The sequence below is a fragment of the Mchenga conophoros genome, linkage group LG15 (genome assembly GCF_057382185.1).
Source record: "Mchenga conophoros isolate Kocher_MC1m ecotype Shallow Benthic linkage group LG15, M_conophoros_male_GT1.1, whole genome shotgun sequence".
Classification (NCBI taxonomy): domain Eukaryota; kingdom Metazoa; phylum Chordata; class Actinopteri; order Cichliformes; family Cichlidae; genus Mchenga; species Mchenga conophoros.
Window position 1 is genome coordinate 5,826,202 of NC_140540.1, and position 12,247 is coordinate 5,838,448.

A 12,247-nucleotide genomic window follows, 5' to 3' on the forward strand; every position below is an offset into this window, starting at 1 on the left:
ATCAACACAAAAATGCTCTGACATTTTTCACTGTGTATTTTTTATGTAAATTTTTCATTGCCAAAGTAACATTATAGATAGAAACAAAGAATCAATCATCAACAGTATTGATCTGATGCCAAAAGAAGCGCTGGTATCGGTATTTGGATTGATCCACTCACTTCTACAGAATGGCCATTTGATGGCAGAGACAGTACAGGTTGGGCAACATCACCAAAACAAATGCTTGTTGATGTGCATTTCAAATGTAGCTTTGAGTGGCTACTGAGTCATTAAAAGAATGCTTAACCACACAAAACAACAGTGATCAGCCTGGTGAAAGGCTTCATCCTGCTGCATGTATGCATGAGGAAAAGCAGCAGTTTGTTGTGGTTCTCGAATGCAAATGCAGGTGGGAGCCTGTGGAAGTTATATGACTCAAACACCGCATTAGGCCTGTTTGTCGTGAAAAAAGAAAAAGAAAAAAAATCCGCTCTGCACCATCCTGCATTTCACTCAAGAGGAAAATGGCCCTCTCTGCAATGATGGTATAAGGACTGTGTGTCATATTTAATGCCAGTCATTTTCTGGCATGTTGGTCGGTCTGGGGGGATCTTGTGCGTAATAGCCAGAGGGATAATGGTTATGGTAGGAGTGGGGTTAATAAAAAAATAAGTACGAATGGCTGGAAGTGGAGTGAGCGGGGAAAGTCTGCTCTCTGTGCCTCCGTCTGAACTGCTGGGTTTTATGGCGCTTTCTCTGATTCTCCCTGGGCTGCATCATTTCTACATTCATCTTGAAAAATGGAGTTGCATCTGTCACATTGTCGCTCTGTGAATTTGGCCTCCATTTGAATTACCACTTTCAAATATTGAAAAAAAAAAGTCTTGCCTGCCCATTACTCCAAACCCAGCCGGTGGAGGTGTTGTCACGGAAACCAGCAGCCACTTTTAACAATCAAACATGTGTGACAGTTCATTTTCTCTCCTGGATTAGAAGTACTAGCGTTGACGTGTGAGCAGAGAGACAGCGAGCCTGAGCCGTAGCACAGTGTGACAATTGGGTGGCAAAGAAACAGACACTTCCCAACTAGAGGCGCAGCAGAAAGAATTAGCAGCTACTAATAAGATCAGTGGCTGGCAGCTGTTCGTCATCTTGAACATCTGCTTATCATATCAAACAAGTTGGGGAATTCACAGTAACTCTGTAGGAACAATTCAGCAGCGACCCGTGACCAGTGCTTACTTGCTGCTACTGGAAAAGAGCAGAGGGATCAATATCAATGTGAGTACTGAGATTGGATCCATACTAGCGCAATAGTTTGTTTCTATCATCTAAGTTTAGTATGTAGCCCACTGTTAAATAGTTAGTATTAGGTTATATTATATTTTATATTATGTATCGACCTAAAAACTAGGGGTGCAACGATACTCGTATCGATATTGAACCGTTCGATACAGTGCTTTCGGTTCAGTACGCATATGTATCGAACAATACAAAATTTTTAATTTATTTTATCAACTTTCCTTCTGACGATGCTGTCTGTGTTGAGCGCTCAGTGAATCTGCGTTCGACTGCCTAGGCTGCACTGTCGAGCGCAGATCCACTGAGCGCTCAACACAGACAGCATCATCAGAAGGAAGAGCGCCGGGCAAGCTAGCGAGACAGAAGATAAGCTCTCCTTGCAACATTGCAAATTGAACCTCCCCCACCCTCATTCAGATCTGGCGTTTGGAATTATTTTGGTTTTCATGTGAGGTATGACCCTGAAGGTAAGCGCGTCATGGACTAAAGTAAAACAGTATGTTGGATGTGCCACCAATGCTCAATTACATGGGTGGGAACTAGTGTGTTAGCGCAGTTAGCTCGTTAACGTGTTGGCCGTCTAGCCCCACACACGGGCGATCAGGGGTAGCTCCTTAACGGAGATTTGCCGTGTTGTGGCGTTAACGTCATTTCAACGAGATTAACGCTGACAGCACTAGTGGGAACACAAGGAATATGACTGCGCGTTTACGCCGACATCATCCTAGTGCAAAGACAAGTGGAAGCAGACAAAAACAACAAGCAGCATGCTACAAACTTTACTCGAGTCATTTAGACAGCCGTTAGCACATGATTCTCCTTATGGGGACCTGATATGTTTAATATTGTGGCGAGCTCAGACAAGGTGGAGACGGAGGTGTCGTTTGGTCTTGCTTCCCGTGAGCTAGCCAGGGAGCACAGCCGTTTATTGACATTTGCAGAAGAACACTGCCGCTAGCTAACGGCTCAGCGCGGCAACCGCACAGCAACAACAACAACAACACACAGGGCGCCCTCTGACCCCGGAAGGACACACCGTCGCAGCGAGAGGGCGTCACCCGTCACTATGGCAACATAAACAAAACATAACTGTACAAACAGAACCCCGAACAGCCCTGACCCGCTACATAGCCCCCACCTAAGGGGTCAGTCGTCCCCGACGACCCCATTACCCCACACAAAGTCCTGCAAATGTCCAGGTGCCTTCTTTTGGCGCACCGGCCGGTCACGACCCGCGGGGGAAAAGTCACTCGGGTCAGAACATGGAGTGCCACCATCATCCCACTTCTGACACCAATGTGGCGAGCTTAGACAAGGAGGAGACGGAGGTATCGTTTGGTCTTGCTTCCCGTGAGCTAGCCAGGGAACACAGCCGTTTATTAACATCTGCAGAAGAACACTGCCGCTAGCTAACTGCTCAGCGCGGCAACAGCACAGCAACAACAACACACAGGGCGCCCTCTGACCCCGGAAGGACACACCGTCGCAGCGAGAGGGTGTCACCCGTCACTATGGCAACATAAACAAAACATAACTGTACAAACAGAACCCCGAACAGCCCTGACCCGCTACATAGCCCCCACCTAAGGGGTCAGTCGTCCCCGACGACCCCATTACCCCACACAAAGTCCTGCAAATGTCCAGGTGCCTTCTTTTGGCGCACCGGCCGGTCACGACCCGCGGGGGAAAAGTCACTCGGGTCAGAACATGGAGTGCCACCATCATCCCACTTCTGACACCAATGTGGCGAGCTTAGACAAGGAGGAGACGGAGGTATCGTTTGGTCTTGCTTCCCGTGAGCTAGCCAGGGAACACAGCCGTTTATTAACATCTGCAGAAGAACACTGCCGCTAGCTAACTGCTCAGCGCGGCAACAGCACAGCAACAACAACACACAGGGCGCCCTCTGACCCCGGAAGGACACACCGTCGCAGCGAGAGGGTGTCACCCGTCACTATGGCAACATAAACAAAACATAACTGTACAAACAGAACCCCGAACAGCCCTGACCCGCTACATAGCCCCCACCTAAGGGGTCAGTCGTCCCCGACGACCCCATTACCCCACACAAAGTCCTGCAAATGTCCAGGTGCCTTCTTTTGGCGCACCGGCCGGTCACGACCCGCGGGGGAAAAGTCACTCGGGTCAGAACATGGAGTGCCACCATCATCCCACTTCTGACACCAATGTGGCGAGCTTAGACAAGGAGGAGACGGAGGTATCGTTTGGTCTTGCTTCCCGTGAGCTAGCCAGGGAGCACAGCCGTTTATTGACATCTGCAGAAGAACACTGCCGCTAGCTAACTGCTCAGCGCGGCAACAGCACAGCAACAACAACAACACACAGGGCGCCCTCTGACCCCGGAAGGACACACCGTCGCAGCGAGAGGGCGTCACCCGTCACTATGGCAACATAAACAAAACATAACTGTACAAACAGAACCCCGAACAGCCCTGACCCGCTACAATATGCTGCTGAGAATATAGCCCAGAAGAAGCGTATAGTATAGCTTTTATTTTGGAAAGAGCCATTTCTCTGTAATAAACTCTCTTTTCCAAAGATGAGTGATTCCTCAATCAGATTTATTTTTATAATTACTTTTGTTTCAGCAACATTCAATTTAAAAACTGTACTTTTGAGTTAAAATATATATTTATAATTTTAATAAATGACAAATTAAAAAGGCATGAACATTTTTTGTATCGAAAAAATATCGAACCGTGACACCAAAGTATCGAACCAAACTGAACCATGAATTTTCTGTATCCTTGCACCCCTACTAAAAACCTAATATTATATGTGGTTTATATTAGGTTAAAAGTATCAGTATCTGTGTTGGTATCAGCAATACAGGTTATATAAGTATCACACAGAACTATTGCAAAAATGGACGTCGCATATGAACTTGCCCCTTTGTTTTTCTTTGTTTTTATTCTTCTCTACCTGCATGGACTGCTCCTTTAATATGCACTGCAGTGTAATTTTATATGCAAATCTTCTAAACTATTCAATTCCACGCAGTCTCTGCTGGCGATTTATAAATGTGAGGAATGAAAAATGTTAGCATTGGTCATGTTCATGCCGGGCACTGACAATTCAAAGGTTAACATCCAAACCGGTGTAAAAAAGAGATTGACAGACACGCTTATGAGTGGGTATTTCCATACTGCATAAAGGCTTGTGGTCATATCTCCTCATTTATAGGCAAAAGCTGTGAATATATTCACACCACTATGTGGGTGAATATATATGGTGCATGTGCATGGTTGTAATAGGGGGATTATAGCAGTAAAATAAAGTATTTGGAGCCACTGACCTGCGTGAGAAATATTTCAATTCTGACAGAACATCACGTCCTTCTAGCCTGAGGAGATATGACAGATGAGTCTCCTCTGTGACACCATTTCTCTGCAGACTTTCAAATGCCAATATGTGATCTTTTCCATTTATGAGTAATATTTTTTTTCCACTGCCCCTGAGCACTCCGGTCTATTGAGCTACCAATGGCAGGCCAGTCAAACACCGAAACAGCCGCTGACCTCCATCGCCGTATTATGTTTCCTGAGAGCAGAGTTTGATATCGTTTAACCTGCTTTAACACAGAGCTGTGACTAATACTTCCATCGCTATTTTGCATGCATTTTCAAATCAGGCCTGAAATGATGAGGTTAGTGACAAAGTGGCGCAGTCTCCTTCACCTTTTACTTATTCCCCAAATTACATTTGTTGAGATTTACAGCCTCTCTGCTACTGCAGGTACTAACAGCACATACGTAAAGACAGTACATGATGTTGGACACAGAGAAAAGATCTGGGCTGTCTGCTTGAACATTTCATGTGTTTACTCTTTGATTTGTCTTTTTTTGTTTGTTTGGTGAGTGCTACTCTCCCGCTGTGCCTGCCCTACTCTGGCTTCTCTTTGCTGCTCAAGCCATACTCTCCACTTCAAATGGCATGCTGTATTCAATTAGATATAACCCAAGCTGACAGCCTGATCAAGGTTGCTTCTAAACATTCTGCATCGCTCTCTCTCTGGTTTTGATAGTTTGTTTTTTTTCCTCTGCTGTGACTGGAGAGATCTTCCCAAGAGAGATGCACAGCACCTCCTGTCACCTCACCTTTCACTGCTCTGTGCCTGCTCTGACTGGCACTTCCAGTCTCAGCTGCGGGGCAGCACTGCCCCCACAGGCATATTTAAGATGTGCAGCATCTTTTCCCTGAACTGTGGGAAGCAGACAGTGTTTTGCACATTATGTTATATCTTATTGGTTTTTAGCACAGTTTTAGAAGATTTACTCTAGAATGTAATGGTTTAGCTAACAGGATTTGGGACATTACAACAAACCCATTCACATTTGAGCCGTAGATTGTATACAACAGGTGACATCACTTACTGGCTTCAATTATAGCTGTTGTGGATTTGTTATATTAGGAGCCAGAAGTGACCATACTTGGATGGGTGTGGAGTGCTCAAGTCATCAGCTAACAGTAGCAAGCCTGGTTAACGAAGTACCACCAAAAGACCTTAGAAACACATTGCACCAGTTAGCAGGTTTATGTTTCTGTGCAAAGTGACATAGAAATAAAATAAGTGAATCTCACTTACCAAAACTGAAGAACAGACCTACTGGATAGAAAACTTGACATTTCAAGTTTTTATCAAAATGTTCCTAAGTGCTTTTTTGATAGAGCAAGGGATTTTCAGTATAACATTTCTAAACATACTAGTTTTCTTTAGAAAGCACAAATAATTTTTTTTGCACACAATAACATAATAATTTCAGTAAAACAGCCAATATTAACAGGGTGTCCGTGTGTTTATCAGTCATTATAAATACTGATACCAATAGCTAATATCGACCTACTGACAAATCAGTAGGGCTCTAACAACCATATCTGTTTGAAATTTGGCCAATCAGAGTCATCTTTTTTCATGCAGTACTGTATAGATTTCATAGATGCTAATTTTTTACATCCCTCTTTAGGTCACCGATGTTAAACTTGCATGGAAAGAAATCTGAATTGACCCTGTTTTCACTGAAACATGCTGATGTGTCTGAGGGATGATATTCATGCATACTAGCTTCAAGTGAAATTCTAGTTGAATGGTCAGCACTGTGACACACTGCCAAAACACCAGTGCAAGTGGACAGAATGGGACTTCCACACTGAAATCTAAATTTAGCAGTCATCCTGAAAGAGCTTGAGAGCTGCACGAGAGGATGACCATTCAGATAAAATCACATTATGTTTTTTTATATTTATTGGTGGAAACCTAACAGTAAATTTTAAAGAATTAAAAGGAAAAAAAGGAAAAGGTTCCACATCCATATCTTCAAAAAGACAGATCCTCTTATGACCTTCACTGTGGACCGACTCTCCACAGATGTTTGATGAATCCCATGGGATGCATGTATAGTGTAATTCATTAAATGCAGCATTGTGCCAGCCAATACAGTACAGACTGAATACCAATAAACCTTTTCCAGACCGTCTTTTGTATTTGTCATATTTGGTAAGCAACACATTTTTCATGTCTGGCTCTGTATTTCAGCTCTGAAATTACAGAGTAAGTAAAAAAGTTAGTGCTGATCATACACCTACCTTTGCAGAGAGGTGACATATTTCTTGACCCTGGTTATTAATATTCAGCCAGCCTATTTTTATGTTGTTTCACATTTTCTGTAACTGGCATTACAACAACAGGCTGTTGTCCCATGACTGAATTTTGGTCTTGTTTATTATGCTCGAGATTCTACAGTGTCTTTTAACTGGACAACCCCCTTCATGTTTTCATTAGTGATTATAATTGATTACAACTGGTAGTTTCTCTTTGCTAGTCTTAAAGGATTTGTTTGATTGCTCTCATTGGACTGACCGATACTTAGAACAAAGCAAAAGGCCAAGGAACTCAGTGAATATATAAAAAATGAGAATCATAGATTTATATGATTCTCATTTTTTATATTGGAGACATTTTTAAATAACTGCATATTTCAGGATCATTACTTCAAATAACTGTAGGTAAGTGCAAGTTATTCAGATGTGTCACCACTTTGCCAATATCTGGAGAAGACCCAAACTGTCACTTAGAGGAAATTGGTTAGGATGTTCAGGAACAACCCAGGAACCATCAAACCTCCAGCCTTAGACTATTGAAAATTTGTGGACTGTGTTTAAAAGCCAAGTCTCTGCCAAGAAACGAACCAATTTAAATGAACTCTACCGATTCTGCCAAGTAGAGTGGTCCAGCTGGAATTATGCCAGAAGCTTGTTGACAGCTACCAAAAGTGTTGAGATGCAACTGGCTAGGGGACATTTAACCAAATGTTCATACACTCAAAAAAATGAATGAGGTGGATTGTTCAGTGTATATTAATTATTTATTTTCATTTTACTTAAAATATATGTTTTTGTTAAGTTAACATATGTTTTTCTAATCAAGTCTACGTAATTGTGTCTATTATTCAACGTACATAATACTAATGTGTTACTTGATCGCATAACATTTAAGTTAAGTCAATGAGGATCGATATACCTTGTATATCCACAAGGTGGCAGTAATGCAAAAACAGTTGTAATGAAACCGCGCAGAACAAGAAGGTTTCACGGCTTGTGCCTGCTCATGCACAAGACTTCAAATTTAACTGAAAAAGGCTGTTTTGGCGCCAAGCTGCTGTTTCTTTGAGAGGTAAGACCACTTTTTTCTTTGACTATGTTGTGTAGTATCTATATGTCCAGCATGGTTATATTTTGCGTTTGTCTTACAAGACATGTTATATCGTTTGCGTGCGCTTGTTTTACATTAGTTTTACTGGGTCCTGGACATGCTTATTTTGTGGACTGTGTAAGAAACATTTTTATTGTTTTTTGTTTTATTAAGGGATTAGCTACAGGGGTTCATGGGGTTATTCTTTCAAGGGGTTATTTTTCCATTTGCTTTCTTGGGATTCCTTTTCTGTAATCCGAGAGTCGGAAATATCGAATAGGATAGCAAGGATAGCATAAAGTGACATTTAAAATCCAAAAAGTGAAGGGCGAAAGCCACTGTGACACCATTGTTCTGCTCTATCAGTAATCTGTATTATGTAAAAATGGTCTGTAAATACAGCATGTTTCCTAGCGGAGTTATACATATCAATGTAGTTATAAATTACAGTTTGTGAAAGTACACACTTAATTTTTTTAATAAAATTATTCAAGACATATGAGTGGACAGACAATGGAGGTCGACAGACCTGGTGATAATTGCTTCTATAGAAAGTTAGCACATGGCAGTGTCAATCTCTTGCTTTTCTTCTGAGTAGTATTTTATTTAGTTGTAATTCAAACAATAATTTGCTTCTTGAAATTAAGGAATTAATTTTTTTTTTCTTTATAAATCTCAGATCCTGCCTTTACCTGCTCCCTCCTATACTGATGTGGTGTATGTGGTATTGCTGAGCTTGTATGTGAACTGTTATACTTTTAAAAACAAAACTGTTTTATAAGTTAAGTTTTCTTTTGTGACCCATCCCATGCCCCTGTTATTTCTTCTCCACATCTGAACCATGGTTGCAGTTCAAGGGCCTGAGGCATGAAATTATTTTCAGATCAGCTGTGATCAATATTTTTTGGAACTTGATAAATAACAATAAAAGCTGTAATGGCTCCATTAGCATTTTGTGTAAATGTTTGTGTTAAAATTATAGCTTTAATGAGGTCTTACTACATTAGTTTTAGTTTGTATATGTGTACATATAGTATGTATATTTACAGTACAGTATGTTGTGTTTGTTGACATATTTTCAGGTGGAAGCAGAATATGTGAGGATTACTACTGCTGCACATGTTCCAAGGCTTTTTACACAACTTGACCAATACACTGACCAGCTCATAAAAGTCTTCAAGAAAAAAGGAGGCGTTGCAGGGAAGAAAATTAGACAAACTTTGGCCCCAGCCACACAGGTGCGTTATTCTGTTGGTAGCAAAATATTATGGCTAATAAGATCATTTTCAAATTTAAACAGCTAGTGTATGGTAGCTGCACAGTGCACTTACATTTATATTAAGCAAGACAAAGTTTGGTACTCAAAACGTTGGAAAATTTAAATTACCTAAACATATGTAAAATCTGATCCCTTGATTTAGGTTAAACCAGAAGTGAATGTTTTTATGTTATGTTTTGAATGCAAAAAAGATGATGTATTAGTTTGTCTTTACCTCCATTATGGACATATATAATGTGGTGGAAACCCTGCCCAACAGGTTAACTATTCATGTCCATGTGATGATTAGTTGGTCTTGTGTACATGTCTATCATTCATTTTGCGTATAATGTGAGTTTCTGTCATCCTAAAGTATATCTGTTTTCTCTTCCTGTATCTCTGCCACTCTCTACAGAAGGAAACCATTGAAAAGGGGAGGGAGTGTGTCCTCAGGGCACTACCTTTTTACCTGAATGAAGACCCAAGCATCCTCTTCAAAGAATAATTGGTTGGTAATTTTAGTTTAGTTTTTTATCTGTATTAAACCAAATTTTGAATAACTAATGTTGTTGCATGTTGTAATGTTGTTGTTGTTGTAATTTGCATGGAACCTGTTTAAATGTTTTGGGAAATCTTCTTGTATACCCAAACTATTTATATTTATCGTTGAATCTGTAGTCTAAAATAGTGGCGCACTGGGGTGCATGTTCCTAATATTGTGTTTATGTCATTAAAGGGTAGCTTTGGCCCTTTTTCTTTCTTTTTTTTAAAACTGGATGCCATTTTTCTATGTTTTTGTGTCTAAGCTACAGCTGTTCAGAGGGAGCTGGAACAAATTACCCTTGCTATCTTTACCATCGAAAGAGCTGATGCCAGCACTCCTCCAGCCGATGTGGGTATAACCATCTAGTGTGTCCTGCATGACCTGGAAGACCTGGCCTCTGCATGTGCACTCTTAATGGGTGGGATATATGCACTGAATCTCAGTTAACCTCAAGACTGAAAGCTAAGAGACAATCAAAAGTATTGAGATTTAAAGGATTTAATTGAGAGATGATACTGCACCAGAAATGTTGAAGGGTGGTGTGTATATTAGCGTTCAAGGCATATTGTTATGAGGTGGAAATATGTTCATATTCAGTTTGTGTTACATTGTGTGCATTGTAAAGGTAATTGCAATACATACTAAAAATAAGGGTAAGTTCGGAGGTTGATCTGATATCCTCGTGTTGGTGTTGTTCCCAGATCATCATACTAAATGTTGTTCCAGGATCAACATTGCAAGTGACCAATCAGAATGTTGTGACGTCATACTTTTGCGACTTCGGGAAAAACCGGCGTAAAACAAAAAACTGTACTTAAGCTGCGTGAAACCGCCTCTGTCCGCCGATCAACTGACCCTAACCCTAACCGTAACCCTTTAATAAACGGTAATCAGAATTGATATTGTCCTTGCAACATTGGAATTTCATAAATGCACGAATGGCTTGGAATAGAATAACGTCACAACAATGTGATTGGTCACTTGCAATGTTGAACCTGGAACAACATTTTCATGATGGTCTGGGAACAACACCAACACGAGGATATCAGATCATCCAAGTTGGGAATGCAGGATGAATGTATATTTTGTGGACTTTTAAAGACGAACAATTGTTTCCATGTTAAAATGTTTACATCTGAAGTTTTTTGCCCAAACACTGGTAAAATAAATGTTGACAGTGGCGAGTGTTAAATGGTTACTGCTGTGCTGTTGCAAAAAAACTGAACGCTGACAAGCTGTTTTATTGTTAGACCATAATGTTGGCATGTTTTGTTAAAGTTTTATTTGGGATGGTGATGTAATTTTCTTTGATTGCTAATATCAGTGGACTATTTATTATTATTATTATTATTATTGTTGTTGTTGTTGTTGTTGTTACATTTTTTTTTTTTTTTTAATTGTGGCTGTTGAGGTGGACACTTCACTTTGCATTGTTAAAGGAAAGCACTTCATTGGCATTGTGTTACTGGACTGACCCTAAGCAATCATTGCAAATAGCAACTTTGCTATCCATTTTAGACACTAAAAGAAAAAAACACTCACAGACCTTACTAGCATCACATATGCCTAACTCAAGTGTCATCTTATCAATGTGTTATGTGATCTTCAATGCGTTTTTTTTCTTCTATTTCTGGTAGATACAGACATTTAATTTAAAGTCTTGATGTTGCATCTGTCTACATACTGTTAATTACTAACCCTAATGAGCTGTTGTGTTTTATTTTGGACTGGGTTTACACAAATGCTCACTGAAGGTGTTGGCAATAAAATAAATTTTAAAAAATAAGTTGGATGTACTTAATTCATTTGTGTGGAACCTGTTGACAAAATAGATTTATGTAAAACTAATTAATAAAGCACAAGGTGGCTGAAAATATAATATTTGAATTAATCTAACTTAAATTTAACATTTTACTGCCACAAATAAGAAATGTGTTGAAGTAACTAATCTAAACTATCTAACCTGAAAATATATCATCTATGTTCATACAACATAACTTGATTTAGTTAGTCTTAAATATGTCTTGTTAATCTTAAGTAGTTTTTTTAAATTAGATGAACTAAAGATTTTTGCTTTAAACTAACATAATTCAATTTCGTGGAACCTGTTGACAAAATAATTTTAATTAAAGTCAACGTTTCATTTTTTTGAGTGTAGGGTGTATGTATATATATCTGAGCCTGTTTGGTTAGAGCAAATCGGGTGCACCCAATTCCTCCTTCTCCAACTCTCCAACTCCTTCTTCCCCACTGTTATCAGACTCCTGAACAGCTGACCTACCTCAACTGCAATTTGCACACTAAGTTCATTTCGCACATTAAGCTCCTTTGTACATCCTTTTACATTGACAACTGCATACCTCATTTGTCTTCATTTACTTATTTTTGTGCTTATTTATTTAGCTTTCATTATTTTTATCCTTATTTTTACCATATTTATCTTAATATCTTG

At 40.0% G+C, this 12,247-nt stretch overlaps 1 long non-coding RNA gene across 2 annotated transcripts; it reads left to right on the plus strand.

Annotated features, from left to right (window-relative positions):
* Nucleotides 1-7,628: 7,628 nt before the first annotated feature.
* On the plus strand, nucleotides 7,629-11,893 carry LOC146557578 (uncharacterized). 2 transcript variants are annotated; one of them, XR_014888637.1, is made up of 4 exons: nucleotides 7,629-7,975; nucleotides 9,076-9,231; nucleotides 9,667-9,759; nucleotides 10,058-11,892. It is a non-coding gene; the product is annotated as an uncharacterized LOC146557578 (long non-coding RNA). The 2 variants fall into 2 exon arrangements; XR_014888636.1 differs by lacking the exon at nucleotides 7,629-7,975 and having other exon boundaries at nucleotides 8,884-9,231; nucleotides 10,058-11,893.
* The last annotated feature ends 354 nt before the right edge of the window (nucleotides 11,894-12,247 follow it).